At 41.0% G+C, this 23,102-nt stretch overlaps 1 protein-coding gene across 1 annotated transcript in view; it reads right to left on the bottom strand.

Moving 5' to 3' along the window:
- Nucleotides 1–15,314, bottom strand: part of ANXA1 (annexin A1) — a 295,662-nt gene extending 280,348 nt beyond the window's left edge. The window contains exon 1 of the mRNA XM_070480348.1: nucleotides 15,296–15,314. The gene's annotated coding sequence lies outside the window, so the exon portion shown is untranslated. The remainder of the gene's footprint in view (nucleotides 1–15,295) is intronic.
- Nucleotides 15,315–23,102: the final 7,788 nt, after the last annotated feature.

Below are 23,102 nucleotides of genomic sequence, written 5' to 3' on the forward strand. Positions count from 1 at the left end.
CACCTCTCCTTTATCCCTTAAAATCTGTCCTCCATTTCTACAGTTGGCCATTTCAAGAATCATAAAGTATGCAACCTTTTGGAATTGCTTTTTATTTCAGCCAGAATAATTCTCTGGATATTCATCGAAGTTATTGTCTGCATTGAACCATACTCATGTTAAATATATGATTGAATTTTACCATTTCTAATGGGAATTGTCTTGACAGGTTTTAAGATAGCATGTCTCTAAGGAGAGTTTTATTTTACTTTTTCATAATGACTTCTGAGTAGAGTTGAAGTGCCTTATTGTGCCCCAGCCAAGTGTGAGTATAGAATGACAGTGAAAAGGCAGGAAAACAGGAGGAGGATCTGTTGGCAGAAACATAGAATGTTTCATTTTTATGCTTCTAGAGATGTAATTGAATCTCCTCTGAAGTTCTGAGTTATCTTTGAGAAAGTAGAAGGGACAAGTTAGAAATGAAACAAAGCCTTGAAGGATATAGAGCAGGGACCCAAAAAATAAGAGCATGTGCCTCAGGTTCCTAGGCAAGCACACCGGTGAGGAGATTGTCACCCCCATGTGTCTTCTTCATCTAGCTCTATTCATGAGTCCTTCCCAGAAAGCCTGAGGTAGAAAGCACGGGGCTTCTTCCTCAGAACTCCAAATATACTGGTCCTCACAATGGGCTGAAGGACTGGTCCACTCCAGCTGCTCCCCTACCATAAGAAGGTAGGTTGTCCCCATTTGTGCCTGTCTCCTTCTCTCCACAGCTGCTTAATTAGATTAAGACAACCAGAGCACTCAATAGCACTCCAGACCCATCAGCAGAGTGAAAAGAACAGCTGCCATGGGACACCACAGGACAACACAGAACACAACAGAACACCACACCACAGGACACAACAGAGAGCGACAGAACACTACAGAGTACAGCACAGCACAGGACACCACACAATACCACGTCACCACAGACACCACAGAACACCGCATAATACCAACTCACCACAGACACCACAGGACACACACAATACCACATCACCACAGACACCACAGGACACACACAATACCACGCCACCACAGACACCACAGGACACACACAATACCACATCACCACAGACACCACAGGACACACACAATACCACGCCACCACAGACACCACAGGACACACACAATACCACGCCACCACAGGACACACACAATACCACATCACCACAGACACCACAGGACACACACAATACCATGCCACCACAGGACACACACAATACCACATCACCACAGACACCACAGGACACACACAATACCACGTCACCACAGACACACACAATACCACGTCACCACAGACACCACAGGACACACACAATACCACGCCACCACAGACACCACAGGGCACCGCACAATACCACGTCACCACAGACACCACAGGACACCGCACAATGCCACGTCACCACAGACACCACAGGACACCGCACAATACCACGTCACCACAGACACCACAGGACACCGCACAATACCAAGTCACCACAGACACCACAGGACACCGCACAATACCACGCCACCACAGACACCACAGGACACACACAATACCACGCCACCACAGACACCACAGGACACACACAATACCACGCCACCACAGGACACACACAATACCACATCACCACAGACACCACAGGACACACACAATACCACGTCACCACAGACACACACAATACCACGTCACCACAGACACCACAGGACACACACAATACCACGCCACCACAGACACCACAGGGCACCGCACAATACCACGTCACCACAGACACCACAGGACACCGCACAATGCCACGTCACCACACACACCACAGGACACCGCACAATGCCACGTCACCACACACACCACAGGACACCGCACAATACCACGTCACCACAGACACCACAGGACACCGCACAATACCACGTCACCACACACACCACAGGACACCGCACAATACCACATCACCACAGACAGCACAGGACACCGCACAATTCCAAGTCACCACAGACACCACAGGACACACACAATACCATGTCACCACAGACACCACAGAACACTGCATAATACCACGTCACCACAGACACCACAGGACACCACACAATACCATGTCACCACAGACACCACAGGACACCGCACAATACCACATCACCACAGGACACCACAGAGCACCACAGAATATCACAGGACACTATAGACACCTGAGAACACTACATAGTACCACAGGTACCACAGAACACCACAGATACCAAAGAACACCACAGACATCACAGTACATCACAGAACACCACCGATACCCACAGAATATCACACAATACCACAGGCACCACAGAATACCACAGGACATCACAGAGCACCAATAAACATCATGGAATACCATAGGATACACCACCCATCACAGAACACTTTGTTCACTCCAGTCAGGATACTAAGTGCCATCAGAAAATTATCTCATTTTCTCCTCTCAATAGTCAATTGAGACCAGTAGTACTGTCCTTATTTTGTAGTTGAGGAAAATAAAACTCAGAAAATTTAACTATTTCCACAGAGTTACACACTTAGTAAATACTAGCATGAAGATTCAAAGCCAGGCAGTCTAACAACTTTATCTCCCTCATTCTGAACCAATAAACCTTAATAACTAGGCATCAGATCTAAGTCAAGCAATCACAAATTACAGAATATTATTAGCATAATAGAGAAGTTGCCATCTCTCTCATTCATTAGCTCTTCCAGCCAAAAATTTACCCAGATATTTGCTTGTCCAGTGATGGTCAAAGCAGTGGTCTAGTGTTCAAGGTCTTGTAGGCCCAGTGAAGTGATTAGGGTATGTCTATAGCATTTCAGGACTTTAAAGCTACTCTTAGCTGATTATTAAGGACAAAAGAATTTTAGTAGGGCTCATTGACTCCAACAAGGATTTGACAGTTTTTAAGCCAATCAAGTCTCAAGGGAAAAGGATGGAAGAGGAATCTTTAGATTTAAATTTTTTAATAATTAAATTATGGCCAAGGGAAAAATCAGTGGAAGATCCGGAGAAATAGGGAATGGAAAGCTCGATGAGATTGAAGGCACAGGCCCTGAAAAGGGAGGAAAAAATATTTTATTATAATGTTAACTCTGGTGATTGTTTGAGACTTAAGTGTGTGGTTACCTCAGTCCAGAAGTCTTCCCTCACACACTTTTTTCCCAACCACTCTTCTAGTTAGCTGGCTTTCCTATCTGCCCTATTGTTAGTCAGTGAATCTTTCACCTAGAATGCACTGTTCTCAACTGTAACCCTCTGTTGACTGGCTTACATTACATCCTGGACTGAGAGATGACAGCCTGAGATTCGACACTGTGCTTTTACTTTACATTCCTCCATGCAGCACGGTGCTTAGCACTTGTTAGGCATTCAAATCAAAGCTATAGAATGAATTTTCCCTCTGACACCTTGGTCTTTTGCAAACTCTGGTTACACCTCAAAAAATGGGTTTTACATGTAAAACATATATGTTAGATTTGTCACAGCTGGACTTTGCCATTTGCCCTCTCCTGTCTTAAATCTGGGGATAACAGAAAGATATGGACACCAGTAGTCAGAGGATGGAGGCCAAGAGAACCAGAGCTGATACACTGCACAGCCTGCAGGTGGAGAAGAATCACCGAAGCAGATCAGAAATACACCCTCATTACCCCAGGCAGGCGGGCCAGTTCTTATAGGAAATACCTTAGAGATTTGCACAAGAAAGCTGATTTCAGCATTATGCAGACTTGCTTTGAAGAGTCAGCTACTAACTCTGATGTGAATAATTGTACTACTTTGGGTAGAATAACCATTCTGCTGCTGCTACTTAGTCACTCAGTCATGTCCAACTCTTTGCGACCCCATGGACTGTAGCCCACCAGGCTCCTCTGTCCATGGGGATTCTCCAGGCAAGAATACTGGAGTAGGTTGCCATGCCCCCCTCCAGGGGATCTTCCCAACCCAGGTAATGAACCCAGTTCTTCCAAATTGCAGGAGGACTCTTTACCGTCTAAGCCATGAGGGAAGTCCAATAACCATCTAGATTGTATTTTCTTCATGTCATGAGTAAAATGGGGACATAACGCTAAAAACTCAGGGGGTTGTGAGAATGAATCCATGTAAGTAACGAACAGCCCATAGTCCATGATTCACAAGAGTTAGCAATGAAATCATTAGCAGTGCAATCCTTCATGACAGCTAACATTTCTGTTGCATATGGCACATTATTGTATTTGATTCTTGTAACATGTCATGAGGTGAGCTGAGAAGGACTTGTCATCCCACTGGATATATAAGAAATCTTAACTTTTAAGAGATTTACTGACTTGTTCAAGTTCAGACAGGGAAGGTACGATGGTGCAAAGATTATGTTGAAATCTTCTGATTTTATTGCTCCAGGCTCCTAGAAAGCATTTTCATATCTATAATTGTTCTTTATCTCACTGCGCTTTTAACATCTGAGGCTGCCAAAAGAGTAGCAATGGCAAAGAACAGTAGTTCACTGTTGGGGAAATGGTGGGGAGGAGGAAGGAGGGTGATGTTTATGCAGAGAGGCACAGGAACATCCCTCCTTCGTACAGCCCAGCAATGTCAAAAGAGAGCTTCCTGGAGTTAGCTCTGCGTGGGGAAGGGGCGCAGATAAGGGTCGCAGGGCTCAGAACACTGGAGTGACAATTCCACAAAGGGAGGCTTATTTTCCCTTTGGAAGGCTGGGACCTCTTAATTTTTCTTTATTCTCTTAGTGTTTCTACTATTAAACAGAGCAAATGGCAGGGTAGGTGGGGAGAGTGTAAGAATGGAAGGAGCCATCTGCCTTGAGAGTACCATCTCTCCATCCCAGAGTGCTTTCTCAGGGGCCTGAGAATCTGACTGTAAATCCCTTCATATCTATAAGAGGGACAGAAGCTTCAAAAGAAAGTCTAAATGGTGATGGAAGTAGGACACTATGGAAATTTCTTGATCTTCCATCTAAAAAAACATTGGAAGTAAAATGGTCACTCTTAAAGGGCCAAAATATCTCTTCCAAATAGGGTTTACAGCATCCAGCATTCTGAAAGGTAAAATCTCAAACCTGGCAAATCCCAGGCCAGTTCATTTCACTGAAACTGAGAGGTCTGTCCTAGTCTCTCTCAGGCAGAAAGAGCTGTGGTAGATGAAAACGTTACCCTACAACCTGCCCTTGGATAATTGCATGTTCCGAGCAACATCAAAGAAAAAGGCAGTCTCGACTTTATTGGCATGAAGGGTTATTAGGTTGTCAGAATCCTGTGATCTCAAACTGCAAGAATAGGCAGAAAATGACTATGCAGAGGATATTAAAGGATTGCAGGATATTCTCTCCATTGTTGCTTTATCATTCTTTTTCCAATCATTTTAAGTCACATTCTGGAGGGGGTAAACTGAGTAGGATTTTCCCATTATGCAGGCGATGCAATTTAAAGAAAGAGAGTGGTTTTGCCAGGTTTATAAAAGTCCCATCTGATCTTCTGCTAATTTATAAGATGCTTTAGAAGCAAAAAAAAAATGTAGGCAGCTAGGGCATGATTATACCCAGCAGGTAAAAGGGAAGCAATGAAATCGCTTCTGGAAGTTATCCACATTTCAATTAACTTTCCAGTACTTTTTTTGGGTTGTGACAGATTGTTTGTCAGAGATTTGAGAAAGAAATCAAAATAAAATGACTACAAAGTCAAACTCCTCTCTCTAGAAACAAGGTTTTTCTAAACCTCCATGCTGCTGCTGTTGCTGCTAAGTCGCTTCAGTTCTGTCCGACTCTGTGCGACCCCTTAGACGGCAGCCCACCAGGCTCCGCCGTCCCTGGGATTCTCCAGGCAAGAACACTGGAGTGGGTTGCCATTTCCTTCTCCAATGCATGAAAGTGAAAAGTGAAAGTGAAGTCGCTCAGTCGTGTCTGACTCTTCACAACCCCATGGACTGCAGCCCACCAGGTTCCTCTGCCCATGGGATTTTCCAGGCGAGAGTACTGGAGTGGGGTGCCATTGCCTTCAACACCTCCATAGATGGGGTTAAAAGTGGAAAAGGATTGGGACTTCCCTGGTGGTCCTGCTGTTAGGACTTTGCACTTTCACTGCAGGGGGCATGGGTTCATCCCTGGTCAGAGACTTAGATACATGATTGGGAACTAAGATTCTGCACATGGCAAGGCGTGGCCAGAAGAAAAGAACAGTGGAAAAGGATCTAGCCCACACCCATCATTATGTAGCTGAAGCTGTTGAGGCTCAGAGAGGTTAAGTGGGTGGCTGCTATCACACACAGCTAGTTAGTGGCAGTATCACAACTAAAATCCAGGATTGCTAATTTGTATACTGGGACATTTCCCAGTATCATTCTACCTGTTATATTTCTAAACATATAACTGACTTGAGAGTTTCTGATCACATATTGGTCACTGTTTCGTTTCGCCAGCTTAACATGTGTTTGAGGTACTAGTGTTTCCCAAACTGGTTTGGGAAAATGGGAATCCATGTACTTCCTCTAACTTTAGGGATGGGCATTAATCCAAGCCTGGTGACAGTTCTTATCTTGCTGTACTTGGGGATGAGTGTCCATCTTCTCAGCTAAGCCAATCAACACAGTCTGAGACAACTGCTAGAACCACAAAGACTGATCACTAAGACCTCTAAGACCTCTAGCATATAGAATAAATAAAACTTACAGGATCTAAGGGCTTCCCAGGTAGTGCTAGTGGTAAAGAACTTACTTACCAGTGCAGGAGACATGAAGACATAAGAGACATGGGTTCAATTCCTGGGTCGGGAAGATCCCCTGGAGGTGGGCAAGGCAAACCACTCCAATATTCTTGCCTGGAGAATCCCATGGACAGGGGAGCCTGCAGGCTACAGTCCACAGGGTCACAAAGAGTCTGACACAAGTGAAGCAACTTAGCACACATATAATCTAAATGGTACATGGCTTTTTAAAATTTTACCTTTGTCCTCTGAAAATATATTGGATGAAGTTCTTCTAACCCTCCATGAGGACTTCAATAAACTGTTTCCTTTCTCTCACTCTCAAAGAATAAAAAATTCTTTATATTTTTAAGAATTCATTCTGCATTTAGAATGTCAAGGCCTGCTTCTTAGTCAAAGGTCTACCTTTTCTCAAAGTCATAATAACTTCTCCTCCCCTAATCAGAGTTTGTGGTTGATGAAAACTTACAGACTGGAAAGGAATGAGAACATGGTCCTTTTCTTCTTATTTCTCTCTTTTCCCAACTTACAACTTTATCTCCTTCTTCCCCAACTTACTAAGCAGATTTCTTACCCTTTAGGGTCAAATCGAAGATGGAGGTAGGGAGGGATGAACGGGCAGGAGGAAGCAGTGAGGCAGCAGGAAAGGTCTCACATGCCTGGTGCTGTGATGTCCTGGCTTTGTGCTCTCTGCCTCTGACTGTCTCCTGTGGGCATTTTCATGGGTTCTTTGGAAACCTTGAACACAGGAGTTCTCATATCCTCCATGCCCTCATTCAGAGGAATATTTCTTCATTACTCCTGGAACCCTATTGTTACCACAGCCATCAAGTGTCTGCAAGTCATGCTTCGTTCTGGCAGAATCTAAGATAGCTCTCCTGACAACCCTCTCCAATATATAGCCCCACACATTCTATGATGGACTGAACTGAGACCCACACCTCCTGTTCATATGTGGAAGTCCTAATCCCCAGTAGCTCAGAATGTGACTATATTTGAGTAAAGGTACTTTAAAGAGGCAATTAAAGTTAAAATGAGACCAGTAGGGTGGGCCAATATGACTGGTCTCCTTATAGTGAGAGATCACTATAAAATCACACAGTCACACAGAGGAAAGACCTGTGAGATCACAGCAAGAAGGTGGCCACCTGCAAGCCAAGGAGAGAGGCCTCAGAAGAAACCAAACCTGCCAACACCTTGATCATGGATTTCAGCCTCCACAACTGTGAGTAAATGAGTTTCTGTTGTTTAAGCATCCCAGTCTAAGGCCTTTTGTTAGGGCTGCCCTAGAATATTAACACACAGTCCATTCTTGCTGTCAAGCTTTGGAAGTGCAAGCTGAACACATTCTGCTTCCAGGAAAGCTGGTCAACTCTTCTCTCATCCTCTAGATTCCTCAGAAATACAGTAGTATATTGCAGGGGAAACTGATTATAGACAGCACAGCAAGCTCTAGGAATACATTTTTTTTTAAGCTCCTCACTCATACTTTCTCACAAACTGTTTTCTCCAAAGAAATCATTCTCCTACTTCCTCCTTAATATTGCGTAAGTCAACCTGTTTGTTAAAGGTGAGATATTTTTAGCATTATATAATGCATCTTTGGTTAATTCTGCAAATTCCACATATGGTTTAGCACCTCTTTCTAAGGCAACAGATATTGAACTTCAGTGATTCAACTGAAACTTTTACTTAATGAAATGTAAAATCACATCCTCCATGGCAAGAACCTAGACATTAAAGAAGTCAACTGAGAAGGAAAATAAAACCAGTAGATGGACAGAGTCTTGGTATAATTCACACTCCTGAACTCAAACATACCTGAATAGAAACTATCTTTGGATGCTTCAGTTAAGCGATTGCTTGCTTCTTCATTTCCAAATAAAACAAACAATTAGGGCCTCATTTTCAAGTGTTTTCTTATTGGGTGGTCAGTTCCATTGTCCTGTCATAAAACTGTCAGTAGTGGGTACAGCAGATGCAGAGTTGGGTGTGGTGGTGTAAGCCTAGCATCTTTAACCTCTCAGAGGACTGGATGGGAATATTCCTTAGAGCTCAGGAGTCCCTCTGGGTGTGGACATTTGACTGAGAAGGGATAAATAGAGACTGAAGACATTTCAAGAGAGGCAAACTGCTCAGAGCCAAAAGTGGCAACCTTTTACCACTGCACAGTCCTACATTATTAAGTCTTTCGAATCCTTGAGCTGCACAATAATCTAATCTGTCTTCATTTCCTTTCAATATTTTCACTGTAATATCTTTTATATCTCAACTTGATTATCTGTTCCTATGGTCTATTATACCAAGTGAGATTCTCAATAAAACTCTCACTTGGTATTCATTATATTTAGATAAAAGACATTTACTTATGCACTTAATTTTGTATACAATTTCATGGCATTTATCCACCTTCTGAAATCCATCTGTAGGTCTTATAACTTAAGAATCTCTCTTTTGTAGTTTTGCCTGAACTGGCTTTCATAACATTGACTGACATCCTGCATAAGGCAGAATGAGTTTTTGTATTATTTTATATTTTCAAACATTTTTAAAGTGCTTATATGTGCGAGGAACTACAAAGAATACTTTGATTTTGCCTGAATTACCTCATTTATTCTTATCCTAAACATCTGAAGTATATACTATTCTTATTCCCACTTTATGGATGAGAAAACAGGTTTAGTGGTGTTAATATAAAGTCACAGACTGTGATGGACCCTGGACTCAAACACAAGTCAATTTCTGCAGGATGACTTTACCCTTTCCTTTTGCACTCCTTTTTTTCTGCCATGGCTTTGTCTCATGAGTGTTTTCTAACTGCCCAGAGTTAGTCAGGATAGGCTATAATGTGCTACAATAACAAATAAACCTCCAAATCGCAGAGGCTTTGCACAATGAAGTCTTATTACTCTCACATATAGTATCAAGTCAGTACCTCAGCCTTCCTGCATCTTTCAGCTCCGGCATTTGGAACACAGGACCTTCAAGGTAGCCACTTTAAGGGAAGAGGTAGATGGAAGATGCACGCTAGCTTTCAACTGCCTCAGCCAAGAGGTGATGCACTACATATACAATCTACTTTACAGAACTTTAAGAAATTATACTTAATTACAAACCCTGCCACTATCATAGAAAAATGCATTATGTTGCAAAGTCACCTCAAAGCAGTACATTTTCCTAAATATTAAATAAGCTCAGCCATTTTTTTTCTGTATGTTTCCCAATCCTCCCATCACTGCAGCAATGTATAACCCATAACAGACTAAGTTATTAGCGAAATGTCTAGAAGAGGAAAACTTCTGATGATTCTAATTTGGAGTTCATCAGGCATCATTTCTTCTTCTTGTGGATACCTGGTTTCTTGGGTTGTATGGAATCTGCAGCTAAGCCCAGAGATGTTTGTGGCTTCCATCACCTCATTGCCAAATAGAACATCTAAATCCAGGAACAAACCACTCCAACTTCAAGCATCTACACATCAAAATATTAATAACACGATTCTATAAATTCTCTAAAGCAATTTAGGAAAAAGTAAGAATCTATAACTAACTAGATATTAATCAAAATAAGTTACTGTGAAAAGCCCAAAAGTAAAAGAAATATAGAAGCTATCAAATGGCCCCATCCTTCAGTAAGAAAATACAGCATGTTAGAAAACTGTGTTTCTGGAATGTCAGTGAAGAGGAAGACAAGCTGCTACTCAGAAACTCATTTGCCCATATCAATCACATTAATCAGGACAATTATACTGGGATGTATTCCCCCCTCCCATTTTTTTTTCCTGCCTTCTCTTTGTCTCAAGAAATGACAGCTATATATATTTAACTATAGGCATGGCACTAGGCTCTTTGGGTGTATGTTTGTGTGTGTGAGTGTAGGTGTAAATGTGTATTCTATATAATTTTTCATCATTCTGGTGAGGTCACACAGGAATTAAGAATCTTCATTATGTAGTGAAAGAAACTGAAGCACAAAGAGGATAAGTTATTTCTTCCAGGTTTTAAGCCCAGTAGGTTGTGAAGCTGGCATTCATGCTCTGATTGGGATGAAGTCAAAGGGAGTCCCTCTCACCAGATTAAAAAGGCAGAACAGAAGACCTCCTCCAGAGCCTCTTAAGAATTCCAAACAGACATGGCTGACTCTGCTCCATCTAGACCAGTCAACCTGTGGTCAAAGTGAGCGAAGAGAGAGATGAGCTGCGGGGAGGTGCGGGAACGGATAGAGAGACTGGAATGGTAGTTTCCAGGGCCGGAGATGGGGAAATTAGGAAGATGGGTCAGAGTACAAACTTCCAGTTATAAGATGGGGAAGTTCTGGAGCTTTAATGTACAGCATGGTGACAATAGTTAACATATTACTGACTGGGGTTCTTTTGCAGAAACTAATGCCTATGGCTGGCAATTTGTTAGGTAAGTGAATATTGATATACTCCGATCAATAATGTTCAAGCAATAAAAGATGTATTAAAATATCTCTGGTCAATGCTAAGTCGCTTCAGTCGTGTCCGACTCTGTGCGACCCCATAGACGGCAGCCCATCAGGCTCTCCCGTCCCTGGGATTCTCCAGGCAAGAACACTGAAGTGGGTTGCCATTTCCTTCTCCAATGCATGAAAGTGAAAAGTGAAAGTGAAGTCGCTCAGTCGTGTCCGACTCTTAGCGACACCGTGGACTGCAGCCTACCAGGCTCCTCTGTCCATGGGATTTTCCAGGCAAGAGTACTGGAGTGGGGTGCCACTGCCTTCTCCGAATCTGGTCAATAATAAGTTAATAATACTAGATTGTGTACTTGAAATTTGCTAACAGAGTAGATCCTAAATGTGCTCACCACACCCCTCTCCAAAAAAACATAACTATGTGAGGTAATGGATGCATTTATCAACTTGAATGTGGTCATCTTTTCACAATGTGTACCTGTATCAAATCATCACATTGTACACCTAAAATACATACAATTTTTGTCAGCTGTACCTCAATAAAGCTGAAAAATAAATAATGAGGGGACAGGAGGCTTGAAGCTTATCCCTTCTGTCATCAGAGCCCCGAAGTAACCAGCCAGGTTACTAAGAATAAAACAATACGCTCCCTCAGTCCTTACATTGCTTTCATGCCACCAATTAATACATTCATTTCTTCATTTGTGGGCTTGTTTACTCATCCATTTATTAACTCAACTTTTTTTTCTCTTATTGTTTTCCCTACTTCTGAATGATCTTCTATTTACCCACTCCTTAGTCAAACCTCCACACCCAGAGGGACTCCTGAGTTCAAATGCTCTTTCTGCCCATCCCTCTGAGTCAGGAGGACTCCAGACCGATTCCACCACACCCAGCTCCCCAGCTGCTGGGACCACTACCTGTTTTATGGCAAAACGGTGGTACAAAACCGACTGGCCATGAAACACCTGCAAAGAGTCTTCTCATCAAGAGGGTGGTTGTAATTCAACTGGAACTTCGCAGATAAGAACATAAGATTAAAAGCTGAAGTCTCGAAATCTAAGCAGTGCTGAGTTCAAATCCTGGTTCTACCTGTCCTTACTGTGAAACCTTGATCAAGTTAAGTTTAATGCTGTCACTTGGAGTATAGGGATAAAGATGGTATTCAGCTCATTGGTTGAGAAAGTTAAACAGGATCATGGAAACACTTGGAACACACGGCACATGACGGTCAAGGTTCAAGATGGTAGGGACACAGCAAAGAATACTGAGAGAGATCCTAATAAAGAGATAGGTAAATAAAGAATATTTTGGCTGGTTGTAAGTACTGAGAATAAACAGGCAGGATAAATGTTAACAGTGACTGTAAAGGAACTGGGTCACTCCTGAGGGGACATGGGGTGAGGAACACAGTGATGCCGGGAACTCCCAGTGAGCGCTGCTCTGAACAGGTGTCCCAGGCAGACCCCGAAACTGACAGACCTGTTGTGAAGAAGGAGAGAAGAAATTCATCATCTCTATAACAAAGTCATAAATAAAAGTCTCCATCATAAAATACAATTAATTCTTCCTTGCTCTCTTTTTGCATATATGAGGAAGACTGACCACAATCCCTAAACGTATCTGACAGCAATTTTGCTTAATAAACTGCTGACCAAACTCACTCTTTAATATAAATTTGTGAGCCTGCAGAACCCAGAACACTTTCAAGGGGCTTAAAGTCTTGCAGGCTTTATAGTCACGGGCCTTACTCCATTCTTAGAAGTCAAATTGGGAACAAATTTGAGCTGGGCGGTTTGGAGGACCAAGCTTTCAGGCCAGTGGAGGAGGTAACAGCCTGTAAAATTCCCTGGTTGTCATCAGGGCACTGTGAAGCAACTGGGATGACGGCCCTAAAGTGATCTACTCCTCCTGGGAAGGCAAGCAGCCTCTGGAACACCATGTCCAGGGTAAAGAGTATTTGGTAACAGTTCCCAACGGTTTCTCATGCCCCTCTCATCCTGTTTGAAGTCTCCTTGGGAGGTTTCCTATACAAAGAAAATGCCTCTGAATCTCCCTCCTCACTCACCTCCTTCTACTGTCTGGGGTACCTGTCAGGGGTGTTCAGCCCTCAAGGTCCCTCTATTGGGTCCTGAGGCCCCAGGAACCACTAACACTTCCCTACACTGCCTGCCTGCCTCTCATTTCCCCGTGGCCTTAATGAGGCAGCCTTGTGCCCACACAATTGCTTACTGCGGGTGTCTGGCTTCCCATTCCCTGCCCCACTGCATAGGTCTCCACACCAATAACCTGCTTAATCTGGGACCAATTGAAGGTGACAGCTCATCCCATGTGCAACCAGTCTTGCTCTTTTAGTATAATGCCTCTTGCAGCTCAGTTTTGATGTGCTGGCTTCTAAGGGATTATCATTCTTTGGCTTAGTAGCATAGAGTCTTGTTTTAAAGGGACAATCTCCTTTCTAGTGCATTGGCTCTGGTTTGTACAAATTGCCCCACAGACCTTTTTGGTGGAGCAGGGCAGGGGGTGTTTGTGAGGCAAGGCAGGAAATGGCAGCTTCATTGGTTTGGAGAGCCCCTCCCACCCCCTCCAGCTCCAACCAGAGCATGCAACAGGTTTTTAGTTGAAAAGGGTTAGAGAAAGGTTGAATATTTTTGGACTGGATTGACTTCCTCCCTCTTCTGAAACGGGCCTGATAGTTTAGTGTGGTGTGACTCCGTGCTCACAGGAGCCTTCACATTCCAACCCCGCATCTCAAACTGAAGCTATGACTTCAACTTCACCCCATCTCCCTTCGTTCAACCAGTAACAACCATCAAGGACATATTCTGTGCGATGAATCTGAGCAGGACATGATATCTTCTTCAGACCAGAGTTAGGCCCTCTGTTGTGTGAACGTCTTAATTCTGGTTTCCAGGGACTTAATTCTAGGCTCCCAAAGACCTTTTAAAAACTGTTTCTCCTAGGAAGTTTGCTGGCTCTCGTGCCTGCCGGGGTAGCCCAGGGTCCCAGTGGGATGCATTGTGTGTTAGACTCCAAAGGCCCTCTGGGTCACCAAGAGCAAGTCTGTGGCATCACTGAGTAAGTTTCCCACTAAGAGGTGCTTCTGGGGGCCAACAGATGTGGTTGTTCTTGTTTAGTCGCTACATTGTGTCCTCTTTTGGAACCCTCTGGGCTACAGCTGCCAGGTTCTTCTGTCCATGGAATTTTCCAGGCAAGAATACTGGAGTGAGTTGCCATTCCCTTCTAGAGGGGATCCTCTTGACCAAGGGATTCCCATCTCCTGCATTGGCAGGTGGATTCTTTACCACTGACCACCTGGGAAGTCCCCAATACATTATGATGTTTTAAAATTTCTCAGTTCTTGCAATGATGGATATGTCCCATAGGAGAGATAGTAAACTGGGTCTCATACCACAACAAAATTAGAAAAAAAAGAGAAGAAAAGATTAAAAAGGGAAAGATTTGCAGGGGGGCCTGTAATATCCTCTGGGCACAGTGATGAAATCCAGTCTCCTGCTGAAAGGAAAGAAAAAATACTCTTAAGAGATTTCCCCAGGTTTGAACATAAAACTCAATCTAGCCTGAATAGAGTCCATCCCATGGTATGCTCCATTGAGCCAGTAAGTTACTTTTTAAGTAGTATCTCTGACCTGAGAAATTTTTTTAATAAAATAAAATTCTTACTCTCTCTCACTCTCTTTCTCTCACACTGCCCCTACATGCACACACTCACACCCACACTCACAATCAAATAGGAAACATTCCTATGTTAGTGGCAGTATAGGCTCCAAATTTCCTGCAATATTTCCTCTGCCCTGCACTGCCATATGTTTGATATATACCACTTTTCAAAGTTTTGGCAGCTTCACCTATGCATAATAAAAGAGATAGGAGCTGGAGATGACAGTAATCATCACCAATGATTTCTTCTTGTCGCATGTCCCAGAAAAGAAAGAAATCATTCTGGGATAACTCAATACTTTGAAGAATGGCCCAGAAACACAAGTAGAAGGCCTTGGTGCTTATCTAGTTGCTATTGCTACAAGAACAAGGGTGTTCAACTCTTCTTCTGAAGAAGCTTTAAATGCACCTCACCATTTCAGAATATGTCAAAAGTATTCTAAAATATCACCCTTTGATTTCCTTGTTTTGTTTTGGTTTTTTTTCCCGGTGCTTTTGTGGAACATGAATGAAGGAGATAGAAAAAGTGAAAAGGAAAAGACAGAGAATTGTTTCTTTTCTTGAGTTCTTGCCACTAGGAGAAAAATGGTATTATAATAATAATAGTTACTGTTTATTAAATTTTGCTAAGCACATCATGGCTTCATCTAATTCCTGCAGCTAGTGCAAAGAAGTTCTTATCTCCATTCCAGAGATGAAGATTGTGGCTGGGACGGTGAGGATGGAATTAGCCCAAAGTCATGGCACGTTCTAGCTGCTAGGAACTACTATCCTGAACTAGCCACTTCACATTGACTGTCTGGTGAAATCTTCAGAGCATCCCTGGAATAAATATATGACTGAAATTAAAAGATGCTTCCTCCTTGGAAGAAAAGTGATGACAAACCTAGATAGCATATTAAAAGGCAGAGACATCACTTTGCTGACAAAGGTCCATTTAGTCAAAGATATGGCTTTTTCAGTAGTCATGTATAGATGTGAGTTGGATCATAGAGAAGGCTGAGTGCCAAAGAATTGATGCTTTCAAACTGTGGTGCTGGAGAAGACTCTTGAGAGTCCCCTGGACTTAAAGGAGATAAAACCAACCAATACTAAAAGAAATCAACCCTGAATATTCACTGGAAGGACTGATGCTGAAGCTGAAGCTCCAATACTTTGGCCACTTGATGCGAAAAACTGACTCACTGGAAAAGACCCTGATGTTGGGAAAGATTGAGGAAAGGATGAGAAGGAGGCAACAGAGTATGAGATGGTTGGATGGCATCACTGACTCAATGGACATGAGTTTGAGCAAACCCAAGGAGATGGTGAAGGACAGGGAAGCCTGGCATGCTGCAGTCCACAGGGTCAGAAAGAGTCAGACACAACTGAGCAACTGAACAACCACCAACATTTTTATAACTGGTCAAAGTTGCAGGCTAAGTGGTAAATTCAGGGCAGAATTCAAACCTAGGTCTTTTTCATTCCAAAACATGCACTCTGTTGTGCCACAAACATTCTCATACCTTGTCAGAATAAATGTCCTGAGCTTAGTTTGCAATGTATAGTTACTATGCACAGACCACAATGGGAGGTTTAGCCTCTTGCTAGGGAGTTTCTGAAAAGCATTTTTAAAAACATCTTTAAACAAGCATTTGCTGAGGAGTCCTTTGGGCCAAGCCTCAGGCTGGACAATGCAGGCAGGACTGTGACAGAGGTGACCCAGAACTTGACCCCAGGGAGATCATGGTCCAGGAGAGTTTGGGGTGGGGGTAGGAGAGGAAGGGAGAAGAAGGAAGTGAAAGCAGAAAACGCAAGTAGTAGAGAGCACACACAGCATATACTTACACAACAGCAGGTGGCAGAGGTGGACTCTGAATCCTGGCCTGTCATCTTAATCAATGCACTGAGATGAACAACATTTTTAAAGCCTTACTAGGCTCACTCACTTTCTTCACACATCCATAGACTAAATATAGAACTATCAACATAAGAGAATGAATATTTATAAACTTATATGTAGTATAATCTTTTTGTGGATAGTCTGTCTTATCCATCCTGGAACTAATTAACTAGTTTATTTTGGATGATTCAGTTTGGAGTCATGCCCATATAGCCAGGGAAAATAATTTTTAATTTTGAAGAATAGATTAAGTTTCATATCTTGGTTTATCTTTTTGGCAGTCCAACCTCTGTGTGGAGACCAAAACAATCCCTAAAGATAATAAAATACTATTGACTGAGGAGACTAAATATATCAAGTTGTTTTTATTGGAATGACTTAACAATAGGCCAGAAAGCAAACCTGGAAGTCTTCTCTTCTTTAAATAAATACCTGAAAAGATCTTCATTCAGGGTTACTATAAAGTGTTCATTTACATTGCCAATTCTATCATTCAAATGATGCAAGTAAATTTACATTAGTTATATTTTCTAGGTATTTCTCAGAAAATTCTAAGTGGAATAGTTCCTTTATACGAAGGGTATTTAAATAGTCCATATGCTTGGCTGAGATAGCTAGGAAAGAATACTGATCATTTTATATTCATTCTTTTACTCCAGTAAATGCTTAGGATCTGCTTCTTGATTATACAATTTTTTCCTTTGTATCTATGGTCTATTAGTACATTATCCCAGATCTAGTAAGTAGGTGTTCCTAGGAACATCAACATAGGAATTAGAATTGTCACTGAAGCTGTATGAAATCGGTGGGTTTGAGACTCTTGTCTGTGAAATCAGGACTTGAGGAAAAATAACATTCTGACTCAGGGTAGCCGAAACACCAATTCATAAATAGCCCACTACCAGTGAGGGGTCAGAGGGGGCCAGGACTGGACGTCAGACCTCTGACAGTCGAGTCCACATTAGTGGACACAGCAATACCAGATGCATGTCAGGTGGTGCCTTGGGATTCTCAATGACTTGATTTCAAAGAAAAATCATCTGCAGGTAGAACACTGTTTATCTACCTGGCTGAAGCTTGCCTTTGTGCCATTTTAGTGGTGAGAAAAAGAACCAGATCTGCTAGTTAATGAAATAAAATTCCCCCAAGAAGCAAGGAGTTTGGCCAACTTAAAATGCAAGGCAAGTGATCTTCACACATTTTTAAATTATTTGGAACAAATGTTAAGGAAAACTGTGCTAATAATGAATTTATGATCTCTACCTTCAATATCCACATAAAGCAAATATAAAGTGAAGACCCCATCTGAATGGACGACAACTGTCTATTTCACAGATTTCCACAACTAAGGGCTTTCCCTAATTCTGAGAGGATTTCCTCTGTTCACCACAAATGTGTTCACCCATATTAAAATAATAAGCTCTTTAAAGAATAAGCCCAGTGCCCATGAATACACAGAAACTGATTAAATTTTCCTCAAACACTTCCTAGCTGAGCAAATTTCCTGTTCCACTCTAATTGTGCTGACTGCTAGTTGCCTTTTTAGGTCTATGTTTAAATGTTGCTTAAAAAAATTTTTTCCCTTAACTCCTAATTGCTGTTGTTTCCATGTTATACTCTATCTTGAAAGCTGCATATTTTATTCATAGCATTTATAGCAATTTATAATTGTGTGGATGTGTATTTATTTGCTTAATGACTCTCTTCCCATTTAATGTTCATTTAATGCTGTATGCATCCTTGTGTCTCAAGTCTTCAGCACCAGAGTGGAAACTCAGTGCAGATTCAGTGAATGAATAATGAATAAATAAGAAGCAGAAATGAGAGTGACCATGTGTTCCCTAAGAGAGGCAAAGAGCAGCCCCTGCTCCCAGTAGGTCTTGGCTGTATTTCGTTTCTTTTCCAAAAACGTCTGTGATATTCCTTCTTGTGTATTTATAATAGTATTCTCTTTTCTTGAGCCAGCTGGAATGAGTCTCTATTCCTTGCAACACAAGTATCCCAAGTCACAGCCAGAGAATTATGCACTTTGACATAACAGACAAAGCAAGTATGATAATAACAAGGTAACATTTTCTAAAAGGAAATGTCAGAGGAAAGTAGTCCCCTTGGTATTGTTTATCCTTTGCTTCATCCAATCTGAAAATGAAACTCTCAACTTTCTAAATTTAACCCTTTAATAAACTAGCCTCTAACTCCACCTGGTGGAGACATAGAAACCTGGGGAGACAAACCAATCCAAAGCAGGATAAAAAAGCACACCCAGTGGCTTTCTCGAAAAGAAGACCCACACTCACAAAGCCAAACAGATGTGTCTTACCCACTTAAGAGTCCCTGAGAAGAAACAGGTTGAATGATCATTTTTGCCTTTTACTCTTGGCTCCCATTTTTGCCCTTCTATGTACTGAAAGGTATTTTAAGAGTCCAGGGAGCTGCCTATTCCATTTTCCCAGATACTTGCCAACAAGCTTCTGGTTAGTTTCTACCAATGGGAAGTACTGATGGAAGTTCAAAGGGCAGGAATAGAGAAAGCGGGTTTGCTTCCTGTTCTAGAATCTGTTGGTGTTTTTCAACAACTAGAGAGCCAACACTCTATCCTCATCTTTCAGCACATGTAGCAAAGAGTCTTATCACTGCTGAATTTGCAGCCTCTCAGCAGTCCCAGCACCCTCATCTTTGTGGTTTCAACAGTGGCTCAGGCCGGCCCTTTTCTCCATGATCTTGTGTCTGGTAAAACCATTGCCTTCATTTATGTCTTCAGAAGGGTTGTTGATGCTCCCAGCAGCTACTTAGCATAGAGTTACTGGACATAACCAATTCAAAGAGGCTAAATTAATGTTTTCCTGCCCCCACCACCCAGATGTATCCAGAATCTAAGTTTTGGTCTATTGTGGACTATAGGGGAACAGGGTCCCTCGGAGAGTAACTCTTTCCAAGCCATAGAGAAAGAAGATGAAAGTCTGTGCAAATCTCGATTACACTGCTCTTGCCAAAAAAAATCTCATAACAACAGAACAATGAATTAGTACTGTTGTCCATTTTAAAGTGTACATTATTCCTAGAATTTCAAAAACAAATTTCGTATTATTCATAAACTGAACTATCCATAACCAAACAAGGGAAATCCATTATTAGAAAAGATATATCCCAAGTAAGTGGCTCCATTTTGCGTCACTTTGGGTTCTGCAAACTGCTAAGAATCAACTTATCAAAAGAGTAAACCCTAGACCTTGGCAAATCTGAGTATTCTTCTGTTTTGGAGTTTGGAAAGATTATTTCCACCTTAAAGGAGGTATAAAACTCAACATCTCCCCATGTGCTATTCAGTAAGTTGTTGTTGGTTATCCATTTTAAATATAGCCTTGTGTACATGTCAATCCCAAACTCCCTAACTGTCCCTCCCTTCCCCACTTCCCCTCTGGTAACCATGTTAACAATCTAATTGGGAAACGAATTTGAAAAAGAATAGATACATGTAAAACCGAATCACTCTGTTGCATACCTGAAACTAACACAGCATTGTTAGTCAACTATACTCCAACATAAAATAAAAAGGTTAAAAAGTTAGCATCTGGCAAGATTACTATGATCTTGGAACAGTAAAGCAGAAGAGCAAAAATAAGAAGATAAATGTAAAATGAAATCATTAGTATGTAGTTATATGTTTTCATCATCGCATTTTTAACTATTTCAGTTTTACTGTAATACTTGTAATTGATATATTTTATGTGTAGATTTTCTGCTCTTCAAATTGTTTAAAGCCTTTAAGAGAATTTTGTATTTCATGTTTTGATTTCAACTAAATATTTAGAAGAGTAAAATTAAATGTATTCACAATCATTTAAATATTTGAGATATTTTTAACTGAACTCTGTAAGTATTGATGGATTATCCTTGTAAGTAATATAAAAATATTTAGAGAGATTGTGAGTGTTCAATGTTTAAGTGAATGTTTATAACAAAATGGTTTTAGGTTTAATGAATTAAGCATTAAACAAAATAAAAGAGAAGGTTGCATTTTCCTTCATGGAGCTAAATGACCCATTAACACCTTTGACTCTCTCTGTAAAATGTCACACACCTAAAGGAGGATGTATTATTCACTGGGGTTGGGGGAAGGATTTGTCAAAACATTAGTCTCCCCCAGCACCAACACTATGGATACTTAAGAGACCAGGAGCCTAGCAGGCACGTGACTTCAGCTATATTCGACTTTGAATCTAGCCATGCCTTTTGAATTTCTTATTTTTATATTTTACCTATCATTATTATATATGTGAAGTAGATGCGGCATTGCCCTCATATTATCTAGTGCCATCTTAACTGGGAAAATCTCTCTTACTGAACTTTTAAAATTAAACTGGAAATATATACTTTTAAGACATCTGTCTTTCCTACTTAATGACAAACTCCTTTGGACATTGTTCTTCTTTGTATATACAGACTCTGGCACATAGTAAAGTGATCAATAAACATTTTTGAATAAATTATTGAGAAGCTAACATTTTGTGAATCCTGGAAATGCTGGAAAGGGAAGACAGAAGCTATTGCTTATGTATTATTGATGGAGAAGTAAACTGATGCAACTCTTTGAAACTGAAGTTAGCAACGTCTTTAAACTTGTTCAGATAAGCTTTGACTGACTTTATAGGAATCTGGCCTTAGGTAATAATGAAAAAGAAGCAAAACAACAACAGCAAAATTGAAAACAACCTGCATGTTCACTTATGTAGAATTGGTTAAATAAATTATAGTTTATTCATTAGATAGAAAATTAACCCTCCAGTAAAAATACTTTAAAATATGATACAGAAATAAGAAAAGAAAATATTTATGGCATTAGCTCATTTTAAAGGCAGCATTTAGAACAATTATGACATTATAAAACACATGGATTAAAAATTGGAGGAAAATAACAAAAATTGTAGCAGTGTTAATTCCATCCCCTTTCTGTTTTTCAAATTATGTAAAATATGTCTCTGTAAATTGGCCTTATATTTACATTATAATTAGTTGAATTTTTAAATTTTTTTCCCTCTAACTATATATTCAATTGCAGGAATCAAACAGAATATACATTTTTAAAAATGTGATGTTTAATGTAGGAACAAACTCTGCTTTCACTTTTTAGTTCATAACAAGCATGAATTTCAGGGCTTCTATTATATAGTTTGATATTTTTTTAAACAAGTTTTCTACACATGGTTAAATGTAAGTAGATGTTGTAACAGTCTTTGGGAAAATAAAAAGAAAGAGAAAAGAAACACTAAGTTGAAATCACAATGAAATAAGGCTTAGCGAGACTTAAAAATACTATGAAGCATTCCAGCCAGTGACCACCGCCATGGCAAGAGTGAGGCCATCTTGGATCTTCCAGCCTAGCCCAGTTATTACTTTCAAATCATGACTACATTTTCAGTCACACAGCAGTTTCCCTCTGAAGAAGAGTCCCTGGAGTATTCCAGTGTTAAATGTTCTCATAGGATCTTGATAGCAGAGATCATTTGGCACTGCCTCAACACTACTAGCAACTGAAATTAACACAAGCGCAACAATCCAAGAAATTCCATGCTCCCTCTAACTCCACCTCTTCTTGGGACTGGGGCAGGGGTGGGGTTTGGGAGCAGTGGAGAACACATTTATTCCAGGGACCTCATTTTACATCATCCCATTAGTCTAAATAGACAGGAGTAACTGAATGTTTGGGCACAAATGCATCTACAGAGGCCATTAAAAACAGATTTTAGGGCTCCACTCAGCAGAGATTGAAAACTAAAAAGGTAGAGGTATGAAATGTATATATTTAATGAGCATTTTTAATGACAACTCCCATTCTTATCAGTGAATCTGAATGAAGATGATAGGACTCATTTGTTGTGAGTGGCCCTCATCTAATCAGTTGAAAGTCTGAATACAAGATAAAGGCTAACCTTCCTACAAGTAATAGAAATTATGCCTACCTGACTGTCTTGAGCTTGGACATCAGCTTTTCCTGCTTTCAGACTAAAAATGAAACACTGGCTTTTCCCAGGTCTCAAGCCTGCCAGCTATTTGACAGAAACTACACCACTGGCTCTCCTAGATCACCAACTTGCCAACTAGAGATTTTGGGGGACATGCCAACCTCCATAATCATGTAAGTCAAATCCTTATTATAAATGAATAAATATATATGTTTATGGATACAGATACACACACATATACACATATCTTATTAGTCCTGTTCTATTTCTGTTTCTCTGAAAAACAGTGATTAAAACAGGCAGGACACTTGGATACCAGATACCCCCAAATTGACAAATGTCCACTACATTAAAACTTCCCATCATTTTGAACATATTCTTATCCTTCTCAATTATAGACATCATTGAGAGCTATGAATAGATTAGGATTTAC

The sequence above is a fragment of the Odocoileus virginianus genome, chromosome 18 (assembly GCF_023699985.2).
Source record: "Odocoileus virginianus isolate 20LAN1187 ecotype Illinois chromosome 18, Ovbor_1.2, whole genome shotgun sequence".
NCBI classification, from domain to species: domain Eukaryota; kingdom Metazoa; phylum Chordata; class Mammalia; order Artiodactyla; family Cervidae; genus Odocoileus; species Odocoileus virginianus.